We start from the raw sequence: 12,233 nt of genomic DNA, 5'->3' as shown, positions 1-12,233 counted from the left end.
TCGTAGTTTCCCAGGCATTTGTGGCATAGTTCGGTGTGCTAGCCTTGTTTTATTCTTTTTTTTTTTCAAAAATTCACCAAAACCCCCCCACAATTTATACAGTCTGTTATGTCAGGCTGAGGCCTAGTATATCTGTGTTGGAAAAATCGTAGTTTTGCAGGCATACGTAGCATAGTTCTGTGTGCTAGACTTGGTGAACTCTTTATTTTTATTTTTTTCAAATTTCACATACAATAGAAAAAATAATTATACCGTCTTTATCTGTGGCTGCGGCCTGGTGTATCTGTGGTGGAAAAATTGCAGCTTTGCAGGCATACTGATCAGATATAATTTAGCTCCAAATAAATACATTTGTGTTGAGCTTTTGAAATAGTTCAGTAGTCCATTTAAAATGGACAAGACAAGGGATGGAGAAGTGGACGTTATGCTGATGGTGCATGTAGAGGACAAGGCCATGGCCAAGCTGAAAGTGGGCCACAACAAAGACCCACATCTTCTCGCTCAACCTTCCTGTCTCAGTTCCTAGGGGACCGCAGCACACCACTATTAAAGCCAAAGCAGTATGAAACGGTTGTTGGTTGGATAGCGGATAATGCTTCCAGTCACTTAGCCACCACCATGTCTTCCACACGGTGAAGTCTGAGTAGCCATGAATGTGGACCGGATATTACTCACCCTGATCCTCCTTCCTCCCACCATGCCGAGTGCCCTGAGACAACTGATCACACACTTGGACACTTTGAAGAGCTGTTCAGTTTTCCATTTCAAGATCCTGGACTCTCTGACAGTCAACCTCAAGTGGGGACAGACGACATTGCATGTAGCAATGCCCAAAGCTTTGACCAGCCACGTTCACATGAAGGCGATTGTGGGAAAGTGTCCCAAAAGGTGGACGATGATGAGACACAATTGCCAGAAAGTCAGGAGGAGGAGCAGGGTGCAGATGTGGAAGACAAGGTGGTGTATGACAGTGACTGACCCAACCTGGCAGGAGGACATGCAGAGCGAGGACAGCAGCACACATGGGGAAGGAGGCATATCACCTCAGCAGGCAGGAAGAAGCAGTGTGGTGGCCACATGTTGGTGCATCCATTCCCGTAACACCAACATGAGGGAAGTTGCCATTCCAACTGTTAGATCTTCCCGAGTCTGGTTATTTTTTAAAGACTCTGCCGATAACCTCAAACAGGCCGTTTACAGCACCTGCCATGCCCGCATTAGCAGTGGTAGTAAAACTACCAGCATGACCACCACCAGCATGATCAGGAAAATGACAGCAAAGCACCCGACTTTGTGGGCCAGACCCCAGGCTCCAGGAACATTGTCTGCAGGTGACACCACTGCTTCTTCCACTGTTTTGCATAGAAGCCAATCCCCAGTCCACCATGCATGTGAAGATGCCTCTAACCATGCACATGTTGTGGCCCACAGTCAAGCGGCACCATCATCAAGCCCATTCTCGTCCTTGTCCCAGCACAGCCTTTAGTTGTCTATTTCCCAGTCCTAGACTCCTAGTTTTTAATGAGGCCTTCAGCAATGTCTCCTCATTCTCCACCACTACATCACCACGGTTAACGTGTTCTGTGCTGCTACAGGCAGTCCAATTTTTGGCAAGGGTGTCTGTGATGCCCATAGTATATTTTTAAAAAATGTATCCCCCTTGGGGAAATGTTTGACAGCCCATGCACTGCGTGTATGGGAATTACAAGTCTAGGAGACACACTCCTTTACATTGGGCCTAGTTTTTAATAACGCCTTCCTCCACATCTCATCATTCTCTGTAACAACTATAGAACACCATGGTGAACTTGTTGCATGCTGCTTCAGCCATTCCATTTTTGTGCAAGGGTGTTTTTATGATGCTTATTACTAATTTGAAACCAAAACAAATATTAGTCCCCCAGGGAAAAATGTCATAAAAATGAGATGTTCATATATTCTACCCATTTATTTGTATATTTTCCATTTTTCATATCTCTGGACCATCCTCTAATGAGATACTGTATACCTCTACAATAGAAAAATATTGAAATACTATTACCGTATATTATATTTTTATTTACATCCCTGTCTCCGAGCTGCTGCTAGGGACAAACATATCTTGTTGGACACATTCTGGCTTCAAATCTATGAACCTGTGTTCACCCCTCCCTTTTGTTATTTTTTTTCAGAGGTGGATTCACTTTTTTTTATTGGCTTGATTTCAGTTTTATTCATCATTATGTCTCCTCATTTTCCGTCACTAGATCACCTGGGTTAACGTGTTCTGTGCTGCTACAGGCAGTCCAATTTTTGCCAAACCTGTCTATGCTGTCCATAAAAGATTTTTAAAAAGGGTACCCCCCTTGGGGAAATGTTTCTCAGCCCATGCACTTCATGTATGGGCGTTACAAGTCTAGTAAACCCGCTCCTTAACATTGGGCATAGTTTTTAATTGTGCTAGTTGGGCAGGGGAGTCTATGGGCACATATCCACATCACTGCAAGGCTTACAGGCACTGTGTGTGAGTCTATAGATCTCCCTGCATACATCAGAAGGCTCCATTACTGTCTGCTGCTTATTTAATATATACCTAGCTGCAGTTTTCTGTGGGATTTTTATTTCACCTTATACCTGCTCATTTTATTATAAAGCAATCCATAGCCCCCTTTTTAGACATTTATTTGCTTGATCACGCTGCAGACTACAGCCAGGTCATTGCAATACAAGAGCGTGAAATTATAATTTTTAACCTAAAAATGAGTGAGGGGGCCTAAAAATCTGACCTTTTTTGGGGGGTACTATCTAATATTTTGTAGTGTCTTACAACATTTTTGGACACCATTTTGCTGCCCCAAAAAACTTTAGTTGGCCCCAAAAAATGTAGCTACAGTTTATTTATCACTGTGAGTTGTACGCCACACGCATCACATATCATTGCGCTAAATATCTTAAAATTTTAGTACTCCAATATTATTTTTGGGTGTCTTAGCCAACTTTTTGACACAATTTTGGTGTGCCAAAAAAAGCAAGGCCACATTTTGATCAGTCTGTTATCTCTGGCTGACGCCTGGTGTATTAGTGGTGTCAAAATCTGTGCTTTGCAGGCATACCTTGCATTCTTCTGTCTGCTACCTTTGGTCTACTCAGTATTTACTTTAAAAAAAATGTATACAGTTGTCATGTCAGTGTGAAGAAACCAGATTGTATCTTAATTACCCAGACAGCTACCTTTTAGCAAACCAATAAGAACCGACTTTTCATTTGTATATTGGCTTGTGCATTTAAGTGTTTAGGTCTGGTGGTTCAAGAAGACAGACATGCAAACTGATACCATTTAACATACAGTAACTAGCTTGGTGACTTCTAAAGCAGAGAAGGAAAGACTGTGCAAATAGATTGAGTGGTCAAGTAGTACTAGGTAATCTCATCACCATTGTTTGCCATATCTTGATGTTGAACTAAAGGTACCTTCACACTAAGCGACGCTGCAGCAATACCGACAACAATGTCGATCGCTGCAGCGTCGTTGTTTGGTCGCTGGAGAGCTGTCACACAGACAGCTCTCCAGCGACCAACGATGCCGGTAACCAGGGTAAACATCGGGTTGGTCGCTGCAGAAAGTCCAGAACTTTATTTCGTCGCTGGACTCCCTGCAGACATCGCTGAATCGGCGTGTGTGACGCCGATTCAGCGATGTCTTCACTGGTAACCAGGGTAAACATCGGGTTACTAAGCGCAGGGCCACGCTTAGTAACCCGATGTTTACCCTGGTTACCATCGTAAAAGTAAAAAAAACAAACACTACATACTTACCTTCAGCTGTCTGTCCCTGGCGCTCTGCTTTCCTGCACTGACTGAGCACAGCGGCCGGAAAGCAGAGCAGTGACGTCACCGCTGTGCTTTCCGGCTGGCCGACGCTGACACAGGATGCAGGAGGAGTGCAGAGAAGCAGAGCGCCGGGGACAGACAGCTGAAGGTAAGTATGTAGTGTTTGTTTTTTTTACTTTTACGATGGTAACCAGGGTAAACATCGGGTTACTAAGCGCGGCCCTGCGCTTAGTAACCCGATGTTTACCCTGGTTACCAGTGAAGACATCGCTGAATCGGCGTCACACACGCCGATTCAGCGATGTCTGCAGGGAGTCCAGCGACGAAATAAAGTTCTGGACTTTCTGCAGCGACCAACGACATCACAGCAGGATCCTGATCGCTGCTGCGTGTCAAACACAACGATATCGCTAGCCAAGACGCTGCAATGTCACGGATCACTAGCGATATCGTTGTGAAGTTGTTTAGTGTGAAGGTACCTTTAAGGACACTGGGTAATTCTAAAAATAGCTTACATGCCTTGGGTATAAATTGACTCAGAGTTCACATCCTGGGAGTCTGAAGTACACAGAGCTACCAGCCAGACATTCTGCAAACCACCCCAACAGACAAGAGAAAGGACTGCAGCCAATTCATCATGGCACCATCACGAGGGACACTGGTCTAGGATTCTATAGGATACAACCTAGGGGTTTTCGGTTCCGGTTGTAAGGACACAGATCGGATCCAGTGACCATCTCTGCACCATGGATATGTTTGGAGAAAGCCAGGGTTGGGACCCGCTGGTCGCCTGGTTCCATGGAGATGGTCCGATAAGACAGGTGGTGGTGACTCTCGTGTCAACTGGCTTTGGACCTTGTATGGACTCTATGGACAGTTCTTGGTCATCTCCCTATGCTTGTCGTTGCCCCTTCTCTGTGCGTTCATCCACAGATGGAGTAGCGACCCTGGGAGCTCTGATATCATGTCAACTGGCTTTGGACCTTGTATAGACTCTATGGACAGTTCTTGGTCATCTCCCTATGCTTGTCGTTGCCCCTTCTCTGTGCGTTCATCCACAGATGGAGTAGCGACCATGGGAGCTCTGATATCATGTCAACTGGCTTTGGACCTTGTATAGACTCTATGGACAGTTACATATAGTAACATAGTAACATAGTAACATAGTAAGGCCGAAAAAATACATTTGTCCATCCAGTTCAGCCTATATTCCATCATAATAAATCCCCAGATCTACGTCCTTCTACAGAACCTAATAATTGTATGATACAATATTGTTCTGCTCCAGGAAGACATCCAGGCCTCTCTTGAACCCCTCGACTGAGTTCGCCATCACCACCTCCTCAGGCAAGCAATTCCAGATTCTCACTGCCCTAACAGTAAAGAATCCTCTTCTATGTTGGTGGAAAAACCTTCTCTCCTCCAGACGCAAAGAATGCCCCCTTGTGCCCGTCACCTTCCTTGGTATAAACAGATCCTCAGCGAGATATTTGTATTGTCCCCTTATATACTTATACATGGTTATTAGATCGCCCCTCAGTAGTCTTTTTTCTAGACTAAATAATCCTAATTTCGCTAATCTATCTGGGTATTGTAGTTCTCCCATCCCCTTTATTAATTTTGTTGCCCTCCTTTGTACTCTCTCTAGTTCCATTATATCCTTCCTGAGCACCGGTGCCCAAAACTGGACACAGTACTCCATGTGCAGTCTAACTAGGGATTTGTACAGAGGCAGTATAATGCTCTCATCATGTGTATCCAGACCTCTTTTAATGCACCCCATGATCCTGTTTGCCTTGGCAGCTGCTGCCTGGCACTGGCTGCTCCAGGTAAGTTTATCATTAACTAGGATCCCCAAGTCCTTCTCCCTGTCAGATTTACCCAGTGGTTTCCCATTCAGTGTGTAATGGTGATATTGATTCCTTCTTCCCATGTGTATAACCTTACATTTATCATTGTTAAACCTCATCTGCCACCTTTCAGCCCAAGTTTCCAACTTATCCAGATCCATCTGTAGCAGAATACTATCTTCTCTTGTATTAACTGCTTTACATAGTTTTGTATCATCTGCAAATATCGATATTTTACTGTGTAAACCTTCTACCAGATCATTAATGAATATGTTGAAGAGAACAGGTCCCAATACCGACCCCTGCGGTACCCCACTGGTCACAGCGACCCAGTTAGAGACTATACCATTTATAACCACCCTCTGCTTTCTATCACTAAGCCAGTTACTAACCCATTTACACACATTTTCCCCCAGACCAAGCATTCTCATTTTGTGTACCAACCTCTTGTGCGGCACGGTATCAAACGCTTTGGAAAAATCGAGATATACCACGTCCAATGACTCACCGTGGTCCAGCCTATAGCTTACCTCTTCATAAAAACTGATTAGATTGGTTTGACAGGAGCGATTTCTCATAAACCCATGCTGATATGGAGTTAAACAGTTATTCTCATTGAGATAATCCAGAATAACATCCCTCAGAAACCCTTCAAATATTTTACCAACAATAGAGGTTAGACTTACTGGCCTATAATTTCCAGGTTCTCTTTTAGAGCTCTTTTTGAATATTGGCACCACATTTGCTATGCGCCAATCCTGTGGAACAGACCCTGTCGCTATAGAGTCCCTAAAAATAAGAAATAATGGTTTATCTATTACATTACTTAGTTCTCTTAGTACTCGTGGGTGTATGCCATCCGGACCCGCAGATTTATCTATTTTAATCTTATTTAGCCGGTTTCGCACCTCTTCTTGGGTTAGATTGGTGACCCTTAATATAGGGTTTTCATTGTTTTTTGGGATTTCACCTAGCATTTCATTTTCCACCGTGAATACCGTGGAGAAGGTGTTTAATATGTTAGCTTTTTCCTCATCTTCTACAACCATTCTTTCCTCACTATTTTTTAAGGGGCCTACATTTTCAGTTTTTATTCTTTTACTATTGATATAGTTGAAGAACAGTTTGGGATTAGTTTTACTCTCCTTAGCAATGTGCTTCTCTGTTTCCTTTTTGGCAGCTTTAATTAGTTTTTTAGATAAAGTATTTTTCTCCCTATAGTTTTTTAGAGCTTCAATGGTGCCATCCTGCTTTAGTAGTGCAAATGCTTTCTTTTTACTGTTAATTGCCTGTCTTACTTCTTTGTTTAGCCACATTGGGTTTTTCCTATTTCTAGTCCTTTTATTCCCACAAGGTATAAACCGCTTACACTGCCTATTTAGGATGTTCTTAAACATTTCCCATTTATTATCTGTATTCTTATTTCTGAGGATATTGTCCCAGTCTACCAGATTAAGGGCATCTCTAAGCTGGTCAAAGTTTGCCTTCCTAAAGTTCAGTGTTTTTGTGACTCCCTGACAAGTCCCCCTAGTGAAAGACAGGTGAAACTGTACAATATTGTGGTCGCTATTTCCTAGATTTCCTAGTTCTTGGTCATCTTCCTATGCTTGTCATTGCCCCTTCTCTGTGCGTTCATCCACAGATGGAGTAGCGACCAAGGGAGCGCTGATATCATGTCAACTGGCTTTGGACCTTGTATGGACTCTATGGACAGTTCTTGGTCATCTCCCTGTGCTTGTCGTTACCCCTTCTCTGTGCGTTCATCCACAGATGGAGTAGTGACCCTGGGAGCTCTGGCATCATGTCATACTGGAAATACGTGGAGACGCAGTGATATTTTATATGCGCCCATGTAATCAAGCAATTGCAGCCATGTTGGGATTGTTCTGTATGCTATTGTGTGCTGTGGTTCAATAAAGTATTGCCACACTGTTTTACCTTAACCCTGTGTTGTCTGTGTAGTGTATTGCCCACTGGGAGATAGAGCGGGCGTTAAGTGGTATGAGCTGTGGTCCATGCAGTCTTGCTAAAGACAGCCGGGCCAGCGGACAAGTCCACCCACTGACCCCGCTTCTCCGTAACACTGGTGGCAGCAGTGGGATACTACTCAGCCCGGCGGAACCGGGGGAGCTGCAGGGGACTGGTGTTCTCACACACCATCCAGGGCTCCACAACAAGGGAGGTATACAGACAGACCCAGCAGACCATTGATGAGGCATGCACAGCAGGTTTCGGATGCCACTATATCCAACCCCACCAAATCGGCCTTGGGAAGAGGACCAGAGTAGCTATATGACCACAACAAGAAACTGAAACTACAGGAGATGTTCCAGCTTCAACAGATTGAATAGAATTAAGGCAGGAACTACGGAATGCGGAGGAAGCCATGCGTGGACCCAATGGATACCAGTTGTTACTCTTCAATTACGTATGGAGTTTATTTTCATAAGGAGCATATGGAATACGCTCTAAGGAAACTGGATGATCGGAAGCCTATCATGTCTGGTTAATTAAGATGGGGGAGGAATGTGAAGAAACCAGATTGTATCTTAATTACCCAGACAGCTACCTTTTTGCAAACCAATAAGAACCGACTTTTCATTTGTATATTGGCTTGTGCATTTAAGTGTTTAGGTCTGGTGGTTCAAGAAGACAGACTTGCAAACTGATACCATTTAACATACAGTAACTAGCTTGGTGACTTCTAAAGCAGAGAAGGAAAGACTGTGCAAAGAGATTGAGTGGTCAAGTAGTACTAGGTAATCTCATCACCATTGTTTGCCATATCTTGATGTTGAACTAAAGGACACTGGGTAATTCTAAAAATAGCTTACATGCCTTGGGTATAAATTGACTCAGAGTTCACATCCTGGGAGTCTGAAGTACACAGAGCTACCAGCCAGACATTCTGCAAACCACCCCAACAGACAAGAGAAAAGACTGCAGCCAATTCATCATGACACCATCACGAGGGACACTGGTCTAGGATTCTATAGGATACAACCTAGGGGTTTTCGGCTCTGGTTGTAAGGACACAGATCGGATCCAGTGACCATCTCTGCACCATGGATATGTTTGGAGAAAGCCAGGGTTGGGACCTGCTGGTCGCCTGGTTCCAAGGAGATGGTCCGATAAGACAGGTGGTGACTCTCGTGTCAACTGGCTTTAGACCTTGTATGGACTCTATGGACAGTTCTTGGTCATCTCCCTATGCTTGTCGTTGCCCCTTCTCTGTGCGTTCATCCACAGATGGAGTAGCGACCATGGGAGCTCTGATATCATGTCAACTGGCTTTGGACCTTGTATAGACTCTATGGACAGTTCTTGGTCATCTCCCTATGCTTGTCATTGCCCCTTCTCTGTGCATTCATCCACAGATGGAGTAGCGACCCTGGGAGCTCTGATATCATGTCAACTGGCTTTGGACCTTGTATAGACTCTATGGACAGTTCTTGGTCATCTCCCTATGCTTGTCGTTGCCCCTTCTCTGTGCGTTCATCCACAGATGGAGTAGCGACCATGGGAGCTCTGATATCATGTCAACTGGCTTTGGACTTTGTATAGACTCTATGGACAGTTCTTGGTCATCTCCCTATGCTTATCGCTGCCCCTTCTCTGTGCGTTCATCCACAGATGGAGTAGCGACCCTGGGAGCTCTGATATCATGTCAACTGGCTTTGGACCTTGTATGGACTCTATGGACAGTTCTTGGTCATCTCCCTATACTTGTTGTTACCCCTTCTCTGTGCGTTCATCCACAGATGGAGTAGTGACCCTGGGAGCTCTGGCATCATATCATACTGGAAATACGTGGAGACGCAGTGATATTTTATGTGCGCCCATGTAATCACGCAATTGCAGCCATGTTGGGATTGTTCTGTATGCTATTGTGTGCTGTGGTTCAATAAAGTATTGCCACACTGTTTTACCTTAACCCTGTGTTGTCTGTGTAGTGTATTGCCCACTGGGAGATAGAGCGGGCGTTAAGTGGTATGAGCCCTCGTTCATGCAGTCTTGCTAAAGACAGCCGGGCCAGTGGACAAGTCCACCCACTGACCCCGCTTTTCCGTACTAGTCAGGCTGAGGCCTGGTGTATCTGTGGTGGAAAAATTGTAGCTACGCAGGCATTTGTTGCATAGTTCTGTCTGCTAGCCTTGTTCAACTCATTTTAATTTTTTTTTTCAAAAAATCAGCAAAAAAACAAAAACATTTTTATACAGTCTGTTGTGTCAGGCTGGGGCCTGGTGTATCTGTGGTGGAAAAATTGTTGCTTCGCAGGCATAAGTTGCATAGTTCTGTCTGCTAGCCTTGTTCTACTCTTTTTTTCTGTTTTCTACAAATTCACCAAAAAAAAAAAAAAAAAGTTCTCGACTTCAACCAGCACTGCACGGTTCATCTTCAATTGCTGTGTGATCTTGAACATGTTCTGCAGAAGAGCGTTCGCCACGTCCTAATTTCTCCGGTTGTAAAAGAGCAGCCAATTATTCAAATCTCTGGGGCTGATCAGGATGGGACCCCTCATCTCTTGCAAGCAATCAGCAAACTGTGGATTATATTCAGCAGAATTGCCTTTTTGCAGGATTTTTTCCGGAGGTGCAATTCTCCCTTCGAACTGTAGGAGTTCGGTATCAAAATTCAGCCCTCAGTCACGTAGCTCTTTCACAACGCTCTCATCTTTGTGTATGTAGTTCATGAACTTCCCAACTTTCCGCTCACTCTGTTCTGGTGGTAAGCGGGTGTTAACTGCCAGGTCTTTCATGATGTTGATTTTGTTTCTCATTCTGTCGGTCAGACCTGTTAGGTTACAGAACTCTGGCACCAGTACGATGGCTCCTTCTGTGGCTCCTGGCTTGGGCCTCTGGGGGATGTTCACGATTAGAGGCTGGATCATGTCTTTCACTTGTTTATTGCATTGGTTCTTATAGTAGTCCACAAAGCTGATCTCGTTTCCATCTGCCTTCTTGAAGGTGGACGCTGTAGTCATGTTCCAGGCGATCTCGTCTATATGTTAGGTTTTAGGGTTGTACTTGGTGAGGACGAAGTGAAGGATCAGTTCCTTGCAGCAGGCGTCCTGGATCCTCTGAGGGCCACACGAGTAGAGGCTGCTCATGTCTCATTCCTGAGTGCCTTTTGGCTGACATCAATGCATAACATGATGCTGGACTCGTACTGGAGAATGGAGGTGGAAAACCCCAGGCAGATGACGAATCTTTGGGTTCTGACTTCGGTGGCGTTGCTCGGGTTGTAATAGTTGCGTCCTATCTGCTTCATATCCATTATCTTCATTCAGGAGTCTTTGGAAAATGATGTTATAGAAATGGAAGCAGGTGGGCGAGGTCAGTAGAAGCTCGTTGGTCAGGGTTGCTCTCTATTTCAAATTTGGCTGAACATCTCGGTGTCTTTATTCAGTCTTTTTGGTAAAAACAACATGGTTCCATCAATCGAATGCGCCTTCCTGGTGGTTTCTGCATGCTGGTACAGAAGGCTATATCGCAAACGCTTGGACTCCATGGCAGGATTGAAGTCAACGTGATACTGGTACAGGGCCCACTGTGGTGAGGACACCAGTTTGATGTGGTTGGTCACAAGAGCAATCTTGGTTCCAGAGGTGCCAGGTTTCGATTTTTGGATGTGTAAGATAGTCTGCTGGGTGTTCACCCGACGTCATGGAAGTCACGCCTACGGCCACCCCGTTCCCCGATAGACACTTCTGCAAGTCCGGCTGACACCTGCAGAACCTTGGGCGATGGTCTCTCTGCTGCCGCTGCTAGCGGACGTTTTTGGTTCCCTCTTCCGATGAGCTGCTGAGATCTGACTGCTGGCTGGTATCCTTGGGGCTGCTGTACCTGTTCAGGTGGTCTTTGTGGGGCCTGCTCCTGCACACGAGCTCGGACGCGGGCCCGGGATCTTGCTCTTCCGCTCATCTTTTACTTTGTACAAAAACCAGTCAATAGTGTGTATTGTGCCTAGTTTTTAATGAGGCCTTCATCAATGTTTCCTCATTCTCCACCACTAGATCACCATGCTGAACATGTTGTATGCTGCTACAGCCAATCAACTTTTGGGCAAGGGTGTCTATGATACCCATAAATACATTTTTAAAACTGTAACCCCCATGGAGAGATGTTTGTCAGCCCATGCACTTCGTGTATGAGCATTACAAGTCTAGGAGACCTGCTCTTAACATTGGGCCTAGTTTTTAATAATGCCTTCCTCCACATATAATCAATCGCTGCCACTAGAACATCATGGAGAACATGTTGTATGCTGCTACAGTCATTCAATTTTTGGGCAAGGGTGTCTATGATACCCATAAATACATTTTTGAAACTGTAACCCCCATGGGGAAATGTTTGTCAGCCCATACACTTCGTGTATTGGCATTACAAGTCTAGGAGTAGCGCCCCTCACCTTCAGAACCTCCAAACAGAGTAAAACAGCCCTGGCTCACATCGCAAACCCAATTTCTCCAGCGATGCTATAGGTGTGCTGAACGCTTATGGAGGAAAACTCGCACACCAGAAGACTTCATACACTTCAAATTTATGTTAAGGACCTATAACTCTGCCCTTC

General features: G+C 44.8%; 1 pseudogene; it reads right to left on the bottom strand.

Annotated features, from left to right (window-relative positions):
- Positions 1 to 9,993: 9,993 nt before the first annotated feature.
- On the bottom strand, positions 9,994 to 11,584 carry LOC138671633 (piwi-like protein 1 pseudogene; annotated as a pseudogene).
- Between the last annotated feature and the right edge of the window lie 649 nt (positions 11,585 to 12,233).

This window comes from Ranitomeya imitator, chromosome 3 (genome assembly GCF_032444005.1).
Source record: "Ranitomeya imitator isolate aRanImi1 chromosome 3, aRanImi1.pri, whole genome shotgun sequence".
NCBI classification, from domain to species: Eukaryota; Metazoa; Chordata; class Amphibia; order Anura; family Dendrobatidae; genus Ranitomeya; species Ranitomeya imitator.
Note: the sequence above shows the minus strand (reverse complement) of the source record. Positions and strands in the feature narration are given on the sequence as shown.